Raw genomic sequence first — 21,229 nt, 5'->3', positions numbered from 1 at the left:
ATCCCAGCTGTGCTACAGCTCCTCCTTCCCCTTCCTGTAGATGGTCAAAAATGTAAATTTAAACCAAAAGGGAGGAGAAATTTGTAAAAGCAGGCACTGGTCTTAGCTGACTCTCAGCTGAGACCTTTGCCAGCTACAGTTGATGCCTCCTGAGTGCACAGCGAGGGGTTTAAGCCCAACCTTTATGGCTTATGGCACTTACAGCACTGCAACAGATTTTAGAGCCCACTCAATAGCAGCAGAGCAGTAAGAGAAGAGAGCTTTACCTAGGTAAAATGTGGCGACAGGCTGCAGGCTGACTCACAGGCAGAAGGTGGCAATGATGCCCCGAGTCCCTTCTAGAGCAGAGTTAAACAGAGTGAGCCACCAGCCGCTTGATGGGTTTAAGTCACCTGTTCAACATGGCCTCATAAAAACGAGGAGCGGTCAGACAGCCAGTAACAAGTGCAAGACAATTTAGGAAGTGGCCAGTTTTTCCGCTGCACTGAAAGTATGTCTAGCCTCCATGACTCCAGACTCAAACCCTAATCTATTCTTTCACATCCACGTGGTGTGGGGCTGAGCTTGTTGCCAGTTGCAAGACCGGTCATCTCCTCTTCTCCCAAACTGCTGTGCTATTTTAATCACACCGGGCTTGAAATTAAGCATGCAGGTCTCTTCAGGACTGAGAGAAGTCAATTGCCCATGCAGCCCTAGTACTGGTTGTGGTGGCACATCTGGGCAGCCAACAGCATAAATGCAGTGATAGAGGCCACAGTCAACTGCTGCCTTTCAGAAACCCACCGACACACTCGTTATATAGGTCCTTGGGAGAGAAAGCAAACAGAGAGGTACTGAGAATCCCAGGTAACCTGTCTCTGCCACATGGGCACAGCCAGGTGCCAAGAGAAATCCCATTCATCTTCTGGAGGCCTGAAAACTAGACACCAAATTGCTTCCAGCTGTAAAGCTTTGTAGTCCCAGGGCAATAGCTTCAGCCCAAAACTGCTCCATGTCTTAGAGAAAATGAGTAACTTTGAAGCATAATGATGACGACATCCTCGGGGCTCAGTCATTTTCTCAGATATGCAAGTTCTACCTCCGTGATGGAAAATTAACCACGCAGCAGTGCTTGCCTGTGTAACAGGCTAACGTGGCTGATGCTGGAGGTCAGACTGTGTTCCCACAAGTGCTGGGAAGCAGCGACAGACGCAGGCCTCTGCCACTCTGCAAATACTCCTCGGTTAAGTAATTCGCTGCCCAGCTCGATTCGTAAAACCCGCTGTTGATTTCTAAATTAAAAATCAATTCTTCATAATGTGATTTAGGCTCCTGACAGGGCAGGAAAATGATAAGCTCCACCACGCTAACAGGATTGCATGAATGTGATTTATGGTAAGGAGCCTCAAAATCTGAAATGCTTTTTTTTTTTTTTTTAATTTTGTTAGCTGCCTGCTTAGTGTATTTATGGCCCTGTAAAAGCAAATACATGTATTGTCTTAAATTAAAAACTACAAGTGGCTTTACTTTGCATCCCTGCCTAGAGATCTTGTGTTTTGCTTGCTTTTAATGATTAAAAATACACTATTAGATTACCATTACGGATCAATACAATTACCATTTTACATTCAGCCTGGGAACCAAATAAAGGCGCAATAGACACCAACGCTATTACCGCACCAAGTTTTGCTATTAGCGAGCTGAAAGCAATACAAGATAATTCAGAGTGATAACCACCAATCTGCCCGCGTAAACTTCAATAACTTTGTCTCCTTAGGGTGGTTTGTTGTTGTTTTTTTTTGTTTTTTCCCCACTTCTTCCTGCAGTAACTGGATGCGTCGCAGCGACCTTTCTCCTTTCGCCCCACCTTGACGCAAACCCAACCTTTTTCAGGTCTTCAACCTGAAGGGACTGAGGCTGGTGGGACACCCCTGACTCCAACCATCAGGGAGAGGACAGTGGGAAGAGCCAAAACCCAGACAGGAGGGCGCTGCCCGCCGGCCTTTCGGCAGCCCCCCCGCGCCACCATGTTGGCTGCCTCAGCGGGGGCCGCGCCGCCGCCGCCATCCCGCGGTGTGGGGGCCGCCGGGCTCCTCCCCGCGGCCTCGGAGCCGGGCGGGGAGCCTCGCCCGGGGGCAGGCAGCGAAGGGCGAGCCGAGGCGAGGCCGGCAGAGGCGAGGCGAGGCGAGGCGGAGAAGCCCGGCCGTAGGGGCGGGGAGTCTCCTCCTCCTCCTCCCGCCGCCGCCAGGCTCCAGCTCTCCGCACGCTGCCGGAGCGCCCGGCTCCCTCCTCCTCTCCTCCTCCTCCTCTCCTCCTCCTCCTTTTCCCTCCTCCCTTCCCCTCCTCCCCCCCTTCCCTCCCCGGGTCGCCGCCAGGCTCCGGGAGGAGCGGGGGGGGCCCCGCTTCCTTCCCTTCTCCCCCCCTGCGGCTCCCACCGGCGCCGCCGAGGACAGGCAGGTGAGGACCCGGCCGCGCTGGGGGAGAGGCGGCCGCGATGGCGGCGGCGCCGGGCAGCGGAGGAGGCGCTAGGCCCCGGCCGCCCTCCTCCCGGCCGCGACCCCTTCCTCCGCCCGAAGTTTCTCGGCAACTTTCCTGCCGGGGCAGCGAGCGGGGAGGCGGAGGGGCTGGAGGGGGGGACGATGAGGCACGGCCCGGGGCCGGCTGCGGCTCTCCACGGGGACCCCCCCCCCTCCAGGGGAGGGCTCGGAGCGGGGCGGCGGTGGCTGGGGGGTGGGGGGGGAGATCCAGGAAATTGGTTTCTGAAGGGGCCGTGCGTGCCTCGGCTTGTTTTATTTTATATATATATAAATATAAATACATATATTATTTTCGCTCCGTGTTCTGGTTTGCGTCCCTCCACCTAGCAGGAACACGACCGCCTGAGATTTCTGACTCACTGGTTTGAATATTCAGTCACAACACTTCATCAAACCTCCTCATGTTCCTTCCATTTTATTTATTTATTTATATATATATATATATATATTTAAAGCATTAAAACCCCATCCCTTGTGGAGACCGCGTGCAACTTTCCTTGCTGCAGCCCCCCCGGCGAGTGGAGGAGTTGGGTGCGCGTCCCTCCAGGCGCTGCCTCACGCCCTGGGTGCACACATGCAGGGGTTCACTGCTTCAGGATGGCCCCTTCCAGGGGTCGGATACGTACAGACACATGAGCCAGTTTGTGTCAGAGAAAGTAGGATATGAAGGCATGCAAACCTCCTGATTGCTAAGGAGGTTCGTTCAGGCCTACCTGCTGAATTTGAGCCCGGGCAGAGGCTGGCTGGTAATTAGAAAATAGCTGTATGAATTCGTTTCAGCTGGCAGGCTGAGCCAAAGCCAGCTTAAAACCTAGAGCGTGTTGCCAAGGAAAGTGTATTGTCTTTTTCTTAACAATCCGTCGGCAGCTGAATGAAATTTCAGAGAAATTTTGCAAGCAAAATTGACCTTTAGTTGAGGAAGCGAGATACAAAAGTTTGCTTGTCTCTTTTCTTTTTCGTTTTTGGAAGCCAAGACTGTAAAGAAGGCTTTCTAATAAAACCATGTTGTCAGTTACATTTGTAACACTGTACTTCATACACTGTAACAACTGCATGTTTCTGCAGGCTTGGTAAGTTTCAGGATTGTTCCTTTCCAGCCAAAAAAAAACCAAACAAAACACATAACTCGTATGTGTATTTCCTATGCATGATTGTAAATGCAGCTGTAGAGGGTTCCTACTGAACGCAGAGCCCCTGGGTGTGTTTTATACAGCCAGGGTGCAAGGGTTAATTTCAGGATGAGGTAGCGTTTGTGACATGGACAGGAGAGCAGCACTGTCACTCAAATGGACTGTGTTGAATTTCAGAGGAAAGAAAACAACACAATACAAAAGTATATAAAACTGTGTCGATAGTTGGTAACAGTGATTGCCAATAATTGTTTTATTCCACCGGCTTTGTTAGCTTTATTTCCTCAAGAAGTGCAACTCAAGTGCAACTGCAACATCTGTGTGCCTGTCAGTCCCTCTAACAAATCTTCCAGCTGTTAGCCAATTTCAAACAAATTTGGCAGCAGAGGTCTCCCAGGTGGACAATTTGTATGAAATTTGCGAAAGTAAGGAAGCCAGGTAGAAAAGAGCTCTTAAGCTGCACACCGGAGAGTTCACGTGAGCACTTCATTCGAGCTGGAAGTCGATGCAGGAAATTAGGCTTCATCGGTTCTGCTGTTCGCGGAGCTGCCCGTGTAGTTTTTAATAACCTCCTAATTTTGAAGCCCTAATATTCCTCTTTGAAATCTGGAAAACTTCATTCGGAGTGAGGGTGAGGCCATAGTAGCTGTAATCTGTATTTCATATTATAAAGAGGGATTTATTTTATTCTATTTTTTTAATATTTATGACCTCGTAGTTCTCTGGCTATGAAATAAGTGAATGGCACTAAAACTATATTGGAATTGCCAACTTATTTGAAATAGCTAGAGGGGTGTCACGCTTAATAAATCTGTGATGTGGTGCATAGCGTGTACCAGAATTATTTCTTGAAAAACTGTGGTTTATAATTTAGTGATTTTTTTTTTTTTTTTTATCAATACTCTTCTGCACCAGAGAAATATTCTTCGTTTTGCGACCTGTGTACTTCCTGCAATTCCAGAAGATAAGTCAGGACTGTGTTCGTGCTGATAAAAGATTGTCATCATGTGACGGGGATGTGAACGCCCGCGTCGTGGCTCATGTCAGTTCATGTGGCCAAAGTTTACTTTATGAACGCGCGAGCTGCACAGTTTTACTTTCCTGTATGCTCTGTATGTGGGCAACAGCAGCGCGTTTTCAGTAGCTAATTCCTCATGTTCAGACCGATAGTTAAGAGAAATACGTTCTTTCATCTTTATTTCCCATTTGGATCAAACTGTTTTGCCTTGTACTTTGATCACAGTTTGAGTACGCTAACTTGATGTTAATTTAGAAATTGGTGTCAGTATTAACATGCAGACTACCACAAGAGCTCTTGCTTATTTGGCTGTGTCATATTGGGCAGCTCTTTTCAGGTAGGACACCTTCCATGCCTGTACAGGCTGTGGTTTTTGGGAAGCCCTTCTGAAAGGTTTCAGCTTCTAGTACTGAAAATCCTCTGGAAGTTGACAGAACAGGTCCAATATTGAGGGAGAAATGTAGTTCCTAAAACTAATCCTAAAAGTAGGGGCTAATTCTTAGACTCCCAGAGGAACCACCTTTGACTATGAGAAGACAGCTCATTCTCTGCCTTTATTTCATTTCTCTCCTTGAGAATGCCAGGAGGGTGCCGCTTTATGGTGCTGGATTTTATGATGTAGCAACCACTATTTCTTCTTAATGATTTTTATTTTGAATACAAACTGCCTTACAGTTGCCATATGGTAACTTCTTTCAATCGCTGCAGTCCTGGGCTGCATTCAAACCAGTGACTTGGAGCTGTGGGGTTCCAGAGCGTGTTAGCAGTTGCCAGGTTTTGAAGGCAAACCTGAACAAATTCCCATCCGTATGCTGAAGGGGAAAAGTAGTATTGCGAAGATGCTGTCAGCTAACTGCAGGACAAGTTTAATTTTAGTCTTTTAGAGGTCGTTCTTACTGCCAGTTCCACCTATGGGAATAGGATTTATTCTTCATGGTGCCAGTGCATCAAAGCAGCACCGAGGCAAGTTGGTGAAGCGAGTGGGACTGCACCCGTAGGTAACGTTAACACACACGGCTGGTTGAGGGATCCGAGATCGAGATGATAGTAACGTTAGTGACAGAAGTAAGGAGAAGTTACTGGTTGTGCATGAGTTTTATTCTCTTCAGATTTAAATAGATATTCTTTAAAAACGTGACTGGCAATGGGATTAAAGCCACCAAGTGCCCCTTTCTGTTGTCCCTTCAGGTAGGTGCCTGCGTGGAGTGCTGGTTCTCTCACTGGGTCTCATGCTCTGTCCCAAAAATTAATAAGTGAAAGCTGAGCTCTGCTGCAAAAAGTCCCTGGGCCAAGGGTCTCCTCTGGGGACTGCCTGCTCTAGGTTTTTCTCTGACCCCACAGCTGAGCGGGATGCTGCAGAAGGGATCATCAGAAAGCGCATCTTCAGCCATGCTGGCTGTTATCGCTGGGATTGGGGCTTGGTTTCGATTTTTCGTAACAGTTCTCTTACTTAATGTTACAGGATATGGTGGGGGAGTGCCAAGGAGGTAATGACCACCAAAACCTCAGGCAGGCATTATCTGGTTTTCAACTTCTTGAGTACTCTGAGAGGCCGCATGTGGAGTTAGATGGCCTTTTTTTTTGGCTGGGCTAGCTCTGTTTTATCTTTGTATTTTTGGAAGGCAAATGTTATTATAATGGCATTATATAAGATAGATGTAATCAATACAGATACTTACATCTTTGTGTGTTTATGGAAGTTGTGCGTTCTGATGGTGCTACTGATCTTCAAATAGCTTGTCTTCCAAATCAGTACTTCAGGAGGAAGCAAAACTTCTGTGGTTTAAGATAAATGTTTCTGTGGTTTTCTTCACACCAGAAGTTTAGAGACATCTGAGAGAAAAATAAATGATTCTTCAGAAGCTTAGAGCCACCCTTTCTGTTCAGATTTTAGGCTGAGGCTTACAGAAGTGAGTCACTTCATTTACTTACATTGCTGTTGAGCTGAGTAAACCCGGTCACAACAGTTAATCTTTGTAGATGGGGGTCCCTAACTTCTTTCTGGGGAAACTTTGATGCATTTGGTGGTGTTAATCTGGTATTTCAGGTTAGTCTTCGTACAGGGGGGCTTTGGTTCAGTGGGGTTAACTTTCCTTCCTTTGCACATGCCCAAAGCACCTTCTGACCTTATAAAAATGAGACAGCAGAAGTGTTTTATCCGCAGTGTGTGGTATCAGGTATGCTTACCAGCATCAATGGCCCCGTAGCAAAAGAATGGTAGGAGCAGAAGACAGCATTCATGTTTGTCTACAGTTCAGGAAGACCTTCTAATGTTTCTACTCCGCGTTTGAAATATTCAGCTTCAGGAAGAAAAATGCAGTTATCTGAGCTAAAGGTTCTGAGATTTTCAACCATACTTAATGCCCTCACGACTGCAATAAAAGACAGTGCTTAAGTGAGGTGTTTAAGGAGTAATTAGAGGGTACCCTGAATCCCTTGTGTATTGCAGTTGTGTAGCGTGGTAACTGCCTTTGGCAGTCAGCCAGGAGAAGACGACATAAAACAAATTAATGCTGAACGATCCCATGTTAATAAGTTGTTTTTAAGTGTGGTTAGGCAACAAAATTAATATTTATGCTTAAAATTTGATGAAGGAAAGAATAGGTCCGAGCTGTGTAGCGCTTTCTTGCTTTTCAAGAACGTTTCATTGGAAACTAAAATCACAACATACACTTGTAATGGATTAAAAACAAAACAAAACAAAAAAACTTCCAAGTGCTTATGTATATACCTTGCTCTACTCTTCTACACTCTTTGTGCTTCTGGTTGTCTTCACCAGCCTGGCTTGTTCAACACAAATACTCTGTTTTGCCAGTGATAGTACCACAAAGTCCAGAAACTGTCCTTGGCACGGGCTTTCTTGGTTCTTATGCTCCTGAACACGCGGCACAGCTCGCTGTCTCAGGCAGTGGGTGCTGGTGGTGGGCTTTGATCCAGTCTGGGGAGAGATTTGGGTTAGATGGACTTCTGCTGAGATGTTCTTTCAGTGGATTTAACTGCATAGTGTGTGTGCATCAGAGAGGAGACACAACTAAGGTTTCGGTCAAAGCATGCTCCATTTGAAAACGAATACGGAATTAATGTATAGGCAATATTCTAGTTTTCAAACTTTGCATTTACCTGTTAATGCTTTTTCCTACAGATTGGCAGAAAAACGTTAGTTTCAAGGAGCTATTATGTGGTCGAGGAAGGAAATCCAAACGTAATAACAAAGGTTCTATACAGTAAACTTCTTAAAATCAGCAAGTTTAGTAGTACATTTTCCTTTTTTAAAACATTTTCTTTGATTCTGATACTATTTTCTGAATGTCTGCAGTTTGAGATTAAAACCCTATCTTAGTACTTTCCGAACTGAAGTCTTCAGAAGCATATTCACAGGCAAAGTTTTTGGTGTTTCAGAAAAAAAATTAACAAAGTTATCCTGTGAGAAACTGAGAATTAAGGGCCATGTGTAGGTCTGAAATATGTTTGGAGTGAGTGGTCTCCAAACACAGTTTAAAAATGTTTTATAAATCTGTTTTATATGATTTGAAAATGAAAAATTTGCCCCGAACCTAGTAGCAAACTTCACATGTTAAGGCATGGCTTTTATATTCATGTAAGGACTAAGCGAGGGTGAGACGGAATGGGAGGAAGGCATATGATGATAGAAGTGTATGTTTCATGTCTCTCTTCCCATATTTTTTTGAGTTGAAAACAAAATGTGCAGGGAGAATGCTTTATTATTTTTTTTTTAAATGCTATTAATGATTTAGTATTTAAGATTAGCTCTGATTTCAGTAATTCATTCGAAGTAGTCCATGTTTTCATCCTTGTAGGTGCAAACTCATTTGGTGCTACTATGAAGCTGCACACCTTACCTGCTACTGGGTAATTTCCCTTAGTAGAAAGTCTTGCAATATGCGACAAGTGAACCTGAAAGCACAGATTGTTGTGTTTCCTAATGCAAATTTATGTAAGGCTTAGGTAACATCCCTGGGGCAAAGGCCTTTCTCTGCTTTGAGTGATGGCCAGCCCAGGTGAGCTGTGCATCACTGCTGTAAGAAGGCTGTTCCTACTGCATGGGCGTGGAAGACCTGGGTTTGTCTGGTGTGTTTTTTTTTTTTTATCTTAAATTGTAACAGTGTTTTTCTTCCTTGATGCTCCTATTGAGTACATAAAGGCTCCTGAAAGGACAGCTGTCATGAATCAGACCAAAGGTCTAGACCAGATCTCTCTTTATTAAAAGATTAGAGATATTAAGAGTTTATCCTGAACTCGGAAACAGGGAAGTCTCAAGTAAATTTTTTGGAACTTCACTTACGGGGAAAATTTCAGAGTAGGTTTGCTCAGCTACAGGTGTGGGTCCGATTCTGCCTGTATTAAATAAAAAGCATTCAGGTTTTCTTCCAGCAGTAGTATCTCAAAATGTACATGTGCTTTCTAGTTTCTGAGGCACGTGATATTTGGGATTTTTGCCAAAGTATGTTTTCTGTTCTTTTTTTTGGTGTGTGTCTGTGTTCCCCCCACCTCCCCAAGTTCTAGGTAGAAGGTACATTAATAGAATGACAACATCCTGAAAACAAATGGAGAGGTTTAACTGATTTTTAAAGATTGGTTTAAAGGGTTATTAAAGGTTATAATAGTATGGTCCAGATCTCATCTATACCTGACTGGAAAACATGCTTTGGAGAGAGAAGGGAGTATACTATTCTCACTGTGGACGCCCATATTTAATTCCTTTTTCATTGTAAAATTAAGTACTCTAATCAGGAATGTATATGGTAAAATACTGTTCCTTTTGAAAACAATTACTTGTGAAACAAAGAGAATTGTAGGGGAAAACAAGATAATTCCTGAGCTACAGCTAGTCGGTGGAAATTGTCCTGAATAAAACTGCTTTTCACAGCAGCTATACTTTTTCAAGCCTGAGAAGTAAGTAGGTATTGTATTAATATTCTTTGAAGGTTAGGAGAAAAAGATTTTGTTGTGTTTTTTTTTTGGTGTTTTACATTGTTGATTTTGGCTTTGTTGGTTTTTTTTTGCATTCTGGGGTTTTCAAATGAGCGAGCAAAATTCAAGGATAAAACTCTCAACTCCTGAAATAACACAAAAATTAAGCAGTCACTTGTACGTGGTGTTAGAGGCTAAGATGCAATAGTAATATGGCTAATTTTCTTTTCTTTTTTTTTTTTTACTTGTAAGTGCAGCTTTGTACTTGAAGTACAGTTCTACACTTAAAACGCAATTCATAAATCATAGTGACTGAGGTTGCTCTTATCGCTTCAAAAATAGCTTGCTGAATAATTATATATATTATATAATTTGCTAAAGATATCAATCTTTTTCATTTTAGGAAATACTTCATACACTGTAAAAACGCGTAGAACTGATTGATTCAGGTTATCATGATACATGAAAAAAGGCACAAGTGATAGTTTAGAGATGGAAACCATATTGCTCTGAAAATAAATTTGGTTTGTTCATACAAAGGAGGTATATATAAATATTCTCCAATTATTTTGTATTGGTTATTAAAAGTAGGACTTTTTTATTACCTTTTTTTTTTTCCACCTTTACTTTAAGTCTGATGTACCATCCAAATACTATTTACATTTGGTATGTACATGCTAAAACCATGGCCAAGTTAATACAGGGTGATTTGTAAAGTGACTTAAGTTAACAAGCATGACACCTCGATTTTATATGGTATTTTAAATGAATATTTTAACCTGGTCTTGTACTTCTTAGCTGTTTTCCCAGGCAAAGAGGCTGAGTATTCCTGGTCAATAAATATGTTGACTCTAACTGTATCCTAGGGTTTGGGCTAATCTTGCTATGTTTTTTTGCCAGTAATGTGGATTTTCCAATTGTACCGTTTAATAATAAAATGTCGTAATAACTTCTTTTAAGTTACATGTACAATTGTTAAGCAATGAATGCACAATTTATTTGCAAGACAGTTTTCTCTTCCCATTTTGTCTTCAGTGGCATTTGAATGGAAGCAGTGATAGAACTTCATACAAACTACCAGTGTTATATTTTAAGGTATAAGTTGTTAACGTGTTGACTTTTAGATAAGGATTTAGAATGTGATAATTTAAATTGAAAGCACGTTTTGTTTTAAATCTGATAGATGTATTTACAAGAGGGAATGATAACTTCAATTTAATTGGTTTTGGTTACCGAAAACTCTGAAGTGTTAGAATGAATGGATATGTACTGGTAAGTTTTAGTTTTCTTTGAAGACATGAACAAAAATCTGGCCTCTTCTGATCATATTTTGCCTGAATGTTTCACAGACTGTAGTGAACTGATATTATATAATGTTAATTTGGATGGAAATCCTCTATACTTGTAAAAGAAGCTGGTGGTTAAGGTACATCAGCATTCAAATTCTGATTCAAGGTGGTTACGGGTGAGCTCTGCCTCTGAATTTGTTTAAAATTTTGTTAGCTAGCATAATTTCAATAAAATTGGATTTAATATAGATTATCCTAACAGTAAATTTAGGTCTTACTATAAATAGATGTTGTAATTAGAAATAAATACTTATTTCTCAACTTTAATTATTGAAAAATGCAATTGGACAGGTAACTTTACATTATAAAGTGGCACATTATGCCCGGCCAGCATATGACTCCAGTTGCCTGTGCAGATCTGTTATATTTTCCTTTTGCTCTTGCAGGAATACTCAGAAGCTAATGTTACTTACTGCCTCAGATGTCAGATAGTATCCACAGGTAACTGGATAATTTAGATGTCTGAATCAATTCATCTTCAGGCTGACAGAGGACCCTGCCAAAACATTGGAGCCAGCAGAGTAATAGCAGCGTGAGAGATTCTTGAGGAAAGCCCAACGTGCTGATGGGCAGTTGGGAAGTTTGTAAGTGGTGTTGCTGCATGACCTGTACAGCTGGGAAACTGTGCAGTTGACGTGTTGCTTCTGTTGACCTATTTCCTAGACTTGGACGTTTCTCCACCTCTCGGTTTCTGTGAAACTGAAAAGGCAAAGCAGGATGCATTAAATGATGCAGGTCTGCAGCCAGAAAATTGGAATTATTATTATTTTTAAAACCTTGCCATATTAAACAACCTCTCACATGCTTTAAACTGAAGTGCAAATCAGACTTCTTTCCATTTTTGGATTGTTCACTTCATCAAATCAATTGTATGTTTGTTTGTTTGTTTGTTTTCCAACTAATTAGGAAGTGGAAAAACGCGAATCTGTTCTTATTCACGGATATTTTAGTTTTGCTGTTCTAGGACCTGATCCTTTTTCACGTTGAAGTTAAGTGCAAAATTCCTCTTGACTTCAGGGAGAGTTGGATTAGCTGTACATAAAAGGACCAGAAAGGATAAGTGGAGGCAACTGTATTGAAGTAGGCTTCACTGGAGTATAAAATGAAGACAAAGAAGTGTGGCCTGCCTTTACAGGCAATGAAATTGGATCTGCTGTCTCAAACAGCTAGGCTCATTTAGCACTGAATCAAAGAAGTTTTTTTCCTTTTTCCAGTTAGATAGAATCGGTTGTTCTGATTCACTGCACTGAGCAATTTCAGATGTCACTTACTTTTGACTAGGGATGTTTTACAGTATCAATCTTTTAGCACCGGAAAGCCGCAACCTGTTTATGAACTCTTGTGCGTGTGCGATGTAAGAAAGAGGAGGAGAAAACACAAACACTTTCTAAACTGTTAGCAAATTTTCAAGCCATTCACCTTCTCAGTCGCTTAAAGGGCTCTATATGCCATTTAAATTTGATATGATTTATACTACTCGTGGTGCAGGGTTTGTGGGCTTCTGTGTTTTCTACCTGCTTCACGTAGCCTCAGCATCAGGGCTGGTGTTCTGAGGGGCTCTCCGTGGTCTTGCTGAGGTGGGAAGGAGATTCACTCACAGCAGAAGCTGGGCTGGATGTCAGCCTGTGTGTTTACCAGGGGTATGCGGAGCAATTTCACTGACTTCCACAATAGACAATAGCGGCTTTGGCATCCCTTTTGTGCCTTACTCCGTGGTGTTGTCTGTGTTGTGTACACAAACAAGGGAGAGAATTTGCAGAATGAACTGAAATGCAGTGATTACTCATGTCCTATTGTGTAATACTTCATGTAAAATGTATCGTGTGTCAATTTTGCTTATCAAGTCTTTCTTTCAGTGCTGCTAGGATCTGTTGGGGATCGCGAATTAATTCAAATCTCTGCAACTGTTTTGACCTAAGCAACTGGATGGCTTTCTTTTATTGCCTCTTTGAAGCTCCACAAAGGGAAGAAGGGCTGGCGCGTTGTAATCTCCTTAGAATAATCGTAGAATGAGTGCTTAAATGCTGTTCAGCATTCCTTTATTAATGTTTCACAAGCAAACTGAAATCCCATCAGTGGGAAGAATGCAGATGCACGGCGGTGTAAGCTGTTTCAGCTTTCGCAGCTCTGCAAAAAGAAAAATTCCCCGAATCCTGGCTGCTGCTGCAATATTTAGCTGGGGTGGGGTTAAGCAGCAAACTAAAATTTGCTGTCATACTTGAGGTGCTACGTTTACAGAGCAAAACCTAAAAAGGGCTTTAAGATCAGTCGTAGTTAGGAAGGTTATTGAAGCACGGGCTTCTTCCCGGAAACATCCTGTACTTTTGTTGTCTTCAGCTAGCTTCGTCTATTCAGCGTCCTAACTGCTTCTTTTGGTTTTTAGAAACTCTTGCTGCAACTTCTTTGTGACTAAAGCACATTGTCAATCAGCCCAAGCCTCCCCATGCCAGCCAACTGTCCCCTTAATGCAGCAATTCAATGGCATGAATAGAGCTCATACTTTAAGGAGACAATTGGCTACCAGAGCCCGTGCCAAGTTGATTTAACTTTGCACAAGTGTGAAAGAGTTTTTAAATGGATGCTGTCAACTAGTGTTGGCCCAAGGTCTCAGCTGCCTGAAAATTGTTATAATCTCATTGGGAGTATGTCCAAATTTGTTTAAAATATTTTAGCCAACCACTTCACTGCAGCGGGTATGAATATCCTAGGAACTATTGTTAGGCGATCATCCTTGGTCTATCAAAACCATAGAAGACGTGCCCTGGCCAAATGTACAACATAGCTTTTATAATGGGCTCCTTTTTTTTTTGGCAGTACATCACTAAATTGGTGAAAGAATACAGGATTCATGTTGTAATCTGCTCTTCCAGTGCAGTGTAATGCCACAGCTTGTGTTTGAAGCACTTAGTCGGATGCATAATACGGTACAAAACCACAACTGCAGCCTGCCGTCCCTGTAAGGCTTGCAGAGCTGAGCCACCAGTTAGCCACACAGCTCCTGCCTTATCCGGTACCTGGAAATGTTTAAAGCTGGTTGGGATTTAGGAATGCTGCAGCATTTCTTTGCGGGACAAAGTTTTTTGATGAATTTGTAGTGGGTTTGAAAGGATGCTCACGTACTGGATCCAGGTACTGGGCAGTACCAAACCTGCCCTTCGTTGGAGTGATGGTGTAAGCACAGGGCACCTTCTTAGCACAGTTTGTGGGCTGATAATTGTCTTCACTGGAACCTGAAGGGAAGACAGAAAGTGGAAAAAAAGTTGCAGGAAAAAAAATGTGGAGAAGATGCTTCCTAAAATTCCTAATATCTCTATTGCTGGGAGGCCAGGGCATCTGTAAAGGGGAGCTACTTCTGTCAAGAGCAACGACAAAATACAAGAATAAAACTAGATCTGCAGAGAGGATTTTTTTAACAAAAAGCTTAATTTAAATTTAATTTTCTCCCAATTTAAATGTATCCTTTAAAGGAGATAGAAGCTCTTGTGGGCATGACTGTCATACAACGTGCCTGGTAAACTTCTCTCTTCCCACCAGTAAGTAAGGAGTGTGTTTGGGGGGTGGGGGTGTTTTCCTCGCTTCTCTGAGATCATTTGGCCATTACAGCTGCAACAGCATTTCTATCGGTTCAGATACATTTGCCAGAGAAAAAAGAAGCATTGTTATTTCAGTGCCTAGCTGGACTAAGCAGTTTTTTAAGGAGCGGCGTGAGATTGTCGGTTGTTTTAAGGACATCCCAGCTATTGGATGTGCAACTACTAATGAGTGTGTGTATTTGTATAGCTGTGAAAAATATTTAGTTTGGAAAAGGCGAAGAACGGGAGCCGGAATAATTTCCAAGCACAACGGGCTGGAAGGTGGTTGGGAGCTGTCAGCATAGCGTGGATTTATGGAGGGGAAATCATGCTGAGGGGGGCTAGAAACTGGCTGAACTGCTGGGCTTGGGGTATGAATACCTCACAGGGTGAGTAAAGAGGACAGGGCTGGGCTCTTCTCAATAATGTCCAGTGACAGGACAAGAGGCAATGGGCACAAATTATAATATGGGAAATTCCATATAGACATAATAAAAATATTGTAAGGGTGATTAAACACTGGACAGGTGGTCCAGAAAGGTTGTGTGATCTCCATCCTTGCTCATAACTTAAAAACTGACTGGATTCAGCCCTTACCAACTCGCTGTGGTGGACGTGGCTTTGAGCAGGAGAGTTGGAGTAGACAACCTGCAGATGTCCTTTCCATCTTTACCTGGTCAGGGTAGTTTTTATGTAAGGAATAAAAGTGATGCAGAAATAAGTGTTGTAATTGAATTTTAACAAAACACAGGTATTTAAAGGCAGATATGTTTCTCTGCTGCCCGGAAGGCTGAGCAGCACCAGAGGCTTTTAAGTGGCAGAAAAGTTTTCATCTCGTGTTTGGACAGGTGTTTTTTCAACATCTGTGATAGCATCATCTTTTTTTTGTTGTTGTTCCTTAATGCTGTAAAAACTTAGAAGATGAACTCTATACTTGCTCCAGTGTTGTCTGTGCTGATGGTGAAGAGGTGGTTTTTTGGTTTATTTCCCTCCATACATTTGGCTAAACACCATGAATTGTTGAATCCATACTGTCATTGTGTTGGTGTTAGAACTACAAACTTCTGTTAAACTAATAGAAAATTTAGAGAGGGAAAAAGAATCTGAAACTTGCATGTGCGTTTACATACGCTGTTATATTAGAAATACGGTCACAAGGAAACCTGTCACAGGCAGGCATATATGAAACTTTTCAGCTTGCATCAGAAAAAGGCACCTGATGAGTTGACTCAGATGGGACTCATTTTCAGCTCTGTCCGTGAACTTGTGAGTAGAAAATGACAGCACTGTCCTGAAGAAAAATTGGGTGAGCTTCAACTTGCAATTTAGAGAGGGTTTAGCAACCTTGTAAAATGAAGCTGCAATTTCAAACCATTGGTAAGGATAAAAATACTTGTGTATATTAAAAATTGGCTCGGTGTAGTCCTTCTCTCAGGTTGCCTGGTTGTTGGTTATAATTGCTGCAGAAGTTCTCAATTCCTGTCTTCAAGCAAGATGTTAAAAGTTATACTTCCCTTTGAACAGTATCTCATTTATAAATGAATAATTGTATTTTTACACATTTGTTTGTGTCTCCTGGTGATTAGGACCACTCTTAAATAGTTGACTAGCTCCTGCTGCGCAGCAGTGCGTATTTATGGAGCTATAATTTCCAGACTGGAAAGACAAGAGAGTTCTTTTGATGCAACTAAATCTTTGTCACGTTACCATTAAAGTAAATCTTTATCATGTACTGATCTCCCCAAAAATACTGTTTAAGCTGTCTGAGGAAAATAAAAACATACACATCTCTTTCTAGAGGCTTGCATTTATGCTTACACCCTGTAAGTCTAGCTTTCCAAACTGCAAGCAAGCAAAGGAACATAGTACTTACCGTACACAGTAAGCAACAAAGACACCATCTAGTTAAGATACAGAATCATTTATTTACTGTGGCTTAATCTGTATGTAACACTGATTTTTTTATTTTATTTATTTTTTAGAAGGCTTCAGGAGAGATTTGGGAATCAGTAAGCCTGACACCTGTGCCAAATAAATCAATAAAAATAATAATGGAAGACAACGTGATAAACATGGTGTGTTGAGGAAGAGTAAGGAGCCTGCTACAAAGGGATGTCATGTTTTGCAGATTCATTGGAGCTTTTTGAAGGTGTCAGCAAGCACATGAATAAGTAAGACCTGACAGAAATAGTTCATTTGGATTTCCAACAGTCATTTGACAAGGGCCCCAACCAAAAACCTTTGAAGAAAGTAAGCAGCCATTGGATATGGAAAAAGGGCTTCTTGTGGCTAAATTGCAGACTAAAATAAAAGACACAGAGAGTTGGAGTAGAGAGGAGTCCTGAGTAATTGTTCTCCACAGTTTTGTTCATGGGGAACATTCATGTTCATGATGGATGTGGGAGAAAGGTGAGCTCACAGAGTCTACTGACAGGTGGTAGACACAAAGGCAGATCATAACAGCACTTAAGGACTTGATAAAGCTCAGCAACTGGACATTAAAATAGCAGAAGTTGTTTCCCATCAATAGCTTAATGTGGTGCATTCTGGAGGAGTAGGGGAGCAAGCTTACCTTCACATCTAAGAAGATGAGGTTAAAGCTGACTATTGTCCTTCAGCATTGATGTCAAAAACAGACAAAGGTTAAAAATGTTTAGAAAATAAAGAGAGACTAGTAATTATACTGTTCTGTTGTTGTTGTTTTTTTAAAGTCGTGAATTATTTTATGTAGTTCTGCCCCACTCACCCCTACTACTACTTAAGACAATTAGAAATAAAAATCGAGCATAGTTTCAGAACATAATTAAAGTGTTACGGAAGAGCAAATATGAAAGTAATAGGAAACAATTTGTGTAAGAGGAACAACATGAATTCTTTTGGGTTGAAGAAACAACTGAGAAATGGTGTGGTAGAGTTCTGTAAAGTGATCAGTAGCAAAGGGGACATAAATAGGGAGTGTTTATTCGCTGTCTTTTTTTAGCATGCACACACCAAGAGGTATCTAATGAAACTAGCAGCTGATGAATTGAAAACAGACAAAAGGAGGTGGTTCTTGACAGAACGTGTAATTCAGCTATAGAACTTCTTGCCTCAGGAATTTAAGGAGGCTGAACGCTTCCCCTCAGCGCTGATGTCAACATGGAGGAAAAATCATCAATTGCAAATACCTGCTTGTTCAGGAAATCCTACTTCTGCAAACTGTTGGAAGATGTTGGAGGCTCCTCAACTAAGGAGTATTCAGGGGAAGTATTGCCATATATTTATCATGTTCTTCCATGCTTCTCTAGGTATCTAGTATCAGCTACTGTTAGTGAGAGGGTATTTGAATGGACCTTTTGATCCTGTCAGTACAGCATTCCTTTGTTGTAATGCTTTCTTTCTTTTTTTTTCTTTTTTTTTTTTTTTTTTTAATTCCTCTGTTGACTCATTTTCCAGAATCCTTACAACCAGTAGCACTCAAACTTTGGGCCATAACGAGACACTAACTTATGTAGGAGGTGGTTTAGGTCCATAGGCTACATAATCTCTGTGTGACCGTGTATTTTCCACCAAAACACGCAGTCTCCACAAAGCCAGGGTCATGTTCAGGGCAGGGAGAGGACTGCTGGCACATGTCAGACAGTGGATTAATTTCATATGACTTTGTCCTGTTACTGTTGCCTACTATTTTTTAGGTTATTTAACGGATGCCCTTCCAGTCGCATCTATCTCATGCTCCATGCACAACAGAGGCCCTTTGGGGAAAGAGGTATTTTGGGAAAGAGGCATTTTTGAGTGGGTACTGATGAAACAAATGCATGGCCTGGGCTGTCTGTAGGCTGGTTATTCCTGCTGTCCCTTCAGACTCTTTTGCAGTGATTTCGTCTTGCCCTGCCCTCCCACAGACGTACTCAGCACCCTGTATCTCCATGTTGTATGTGACCAGTTTATTGATGAAAAATGTAGTTCTTTGTTTCTGCAGGGACCAGAGAGAGCTCTCTACTTGTAAGTGGAGGAGTAATATAAAGAAGATGTACTTTGTGCTGGACAGAAGTACTGCATTGGAGCAGATTCATGTTACTTGAAAAAAGAGACTGCTATTTAATATAGCTGCTCTCTTCTTAATATGGCAACTGCAAAACTCGAATGATTTTTTTACTCTTTGATTCAATCTTAAGTGATAATTTTGATTTAATAATGTACCTTAGCATGGCACTGGTTTTGAATCCCAGGTCCATGTTTTCCATAGAAACATTTCAGGCTGAGTTTAGGCAATTAATAATCTTAGCGTTTTCATCTAGTTACGTATAATTTTATAAAGCTTTCTCTGTGTGGTTTCATTACTTTAAAATAATAATTTCGTATTCAGCAGGTGTTACAGTTTGTAGTAAGATGTCAGATGTCTGGGGTTTTTATTTGAAAGATGTGCTTGTTTTTATACAAAGAGTACTCTAACCATGGTGTGAGGGGAAAATAGTATTGGGTGCTAACATTTACACCTAGCTTAAGCTAATTCCAGGTGCTAATTTAGGGCAGTGCTCTTTCTCATCTTCTTGAAAGAAAAGTTTTCCAGCTTAATTCTTTGATTCACCATCCCTGGAAGTCTTTAAAAGATGTTTAGATGTAGAGCTTAGGGATATGGTTTAGTGGGGACTGTTAGCGTTAGGTCAGAGGTTGGACTCGATGATCTTGAGGTCTCTTCCAACCTAGAAATTCTGTGATTCTGTGATTAAGCATGCTGTACAACGTGAACTTCAGCATCAGCTATCAGGGGGCAGGTTGGCAAACCCCAGCTTCGGCTGCCTGTGTGTGAGCTGGTTCTGTAGGCTCCCTTTATAGTCAGTGGAGAGAAATAAGCACTTCCACTGCATGATTCATCTCATCCTGAGCAAGATCTCTAAATTTGGAAGATGAATTCCACCTGAAGTCCATTGCTGAGTATAAATGTCATTTGTTTAAGCTAGGGAGTTTTTAAAAAGGACACTAGCTTGACTGGCACAGCAGTTGAGTAGGAGTCTTTTGTTTTCTCCCATGAGTTAATTTTCAGAGGTTTAAAATCCTAGTTTAAAATCCTCTGTATCCTAGTTCGTGCCTTGTGTTTTCTGAAGCTTTTCTGCTTTTATGGCACATTTGAAACTTGACAATTAGGGTATATTTGCATAGCCTTGCAGAGGTAGATGCCTTAAAATTAGGCAAACTGTTGTGTTGCTGACTGGTTTTATTTTATTTTACTTTTGACTGGCATAATGAGAAGAGCAGGGCATATAATACAATTTTCTTTATGCTCTAAACTTTGTTAAATGTTAGAGAAAAAAACAAAACAAATCAACAAAGCCAAGCAAAAAACAAAAGCCTCTTCAGGTGTCCAGAGCAGCCCATGTCTCTCTGTTGGTTGCACAGGAAGCCCATGCACAGGTGAGCGAACCTTCAGATTTTCCAGACTGAAAGGCAGGCATTCAGATACCATCCTTAATTTTTGCTTTGATTTCTCTGAAGTTGACACTTGAAATAGCTCATATCCCCCCCCCCCTTTTTTTTTTTAAGATCTTTTAATGCTGTGCCATGCTCAGCATCATGCTTGAATGCTCTCAGTCCCCTGCCCATGCCTGCCTCCTCCCCTAAACTTCTTTTTCCTTGTTTATAGGTCTTACTTCCTTTCAGGGGAAATCTTCTTTTCTTTTTATTCCCCTTGGGGAATTCTGCTTTCTATGTCATCATTTGTGGCAACTTTATCTTCTTGATCACACTAATCAAGTCCTACTACCAGACTCTATCCTTATATCTTGGGATGGGTTGGGGGGGGAGGGAGGAGGATATTGTACTGTATACTTCTACTTTTCTATCCTATTCATTATATTTATGTTCAGCTACATATCAAAAGCTGACAGAGTTTTGTCAGGGTTGTTGTGTTGGTTTTTTTCTCCACTGTAGTTAATATTTTTCATTTCCTATATCCATCTTGACATTGTAGACAAGTAGTTTGGGGGTAGAAAATAACTCACATCATCATCTCGGGTTATATGAGCCTAGATAAATGTGCATTTTTTCAAACATTTTCCTTGCTGTGAATTTTAAAGCACCAGATAGAAACAGCAGGGGAAAAGGAGCCCCTCACCGTGAGCTCAGGGATAAAACAGTAACTGGGAGCTCAGAACTGCAGGGTTATTGCGGCTCACAGCGGGGAGCTGGGTGTCGGACGCATTTCTCGTGCACTCCTTACTTGGACCAACAAGGACGTAAAACGCTTCTCGGCTCTGCAACAAAAATAGCAAAAGTCAGAAGCCACAACTAGGACGTGCCGCAGAAAAAGGACAGATGAAGCACACTGCTGGCCTGTCCTTAACACTCGCAGAGCGTTTCTCAGGTAGAGATCACCATTGCACTGTGTAATTTTACCAGTCTTCGTGAATGAACCATGCCGACGTGCCCCTGGTGGCTGAAGGCACACGTATTTACCTCTGCTAATGCTGCTCGGCCCCAGGGTTATCACTGTTGCTGTTACTGGGGGTGAATAGCAGGGCGCTCTGGCGGTGAGCCATCCACAAATGGCTCCAAACAGCAGAACTTGTTTTCCAGCAGTTGGTGTTTAGTCTAGAAGACAGGCTTTAAAAATTCACAGAATTGGTTCCTGAAGTTAACCTGTGGAGGAAAAAAGTTAAAAAAATGTAGAATTATTTTAAATGCTTTTTAAACTCTTACTCGTTTTTAATAAACACTTAGTTTCACAGAAAGT

The 21,229-nt window shown here is 41.8% G+C and overlaps 1 protein-coding gene across 1 annotated transcript in view; it reads left to right on the top strand.

Moving 5' to 3' along the window:
• Positions 1 to 2,131: 2,131 nt before the first annotated feature.
• The window catches only part of YES1 (YES proto-oncogene 1, Src family tyrosine kinase), a 50,811-nt gene continuing 31,713 nt past the window's right edge, over positions 2,132 to 21,229 (top strand). The window contains exon 1 of the mRNA XM_068671494.1: positions 2,132 to 2,436. The gene's annotated coding sequence lies outside the window, so the exon portion shown is untranslated. The remainder of the gene's footprint in view (positions 2,437 to 21,229) is intronic.

The sequence above is a fragment of the Anas acuta genome, chromosome 2 (assembly GCF_963932015.1).
Source record: "Anas acuta chromosome 2, bAnaAcu1.1, whole genome shotgun sequence".
Lineage (NCBI taxonomy): Eukaryota > Metazoa > Chordata > Aves > Anseriformes > Anatidae > Anas > Anas acuta.
This window is presented reverse-complemented; position numbering and strand designations above follow the sequence as displayed.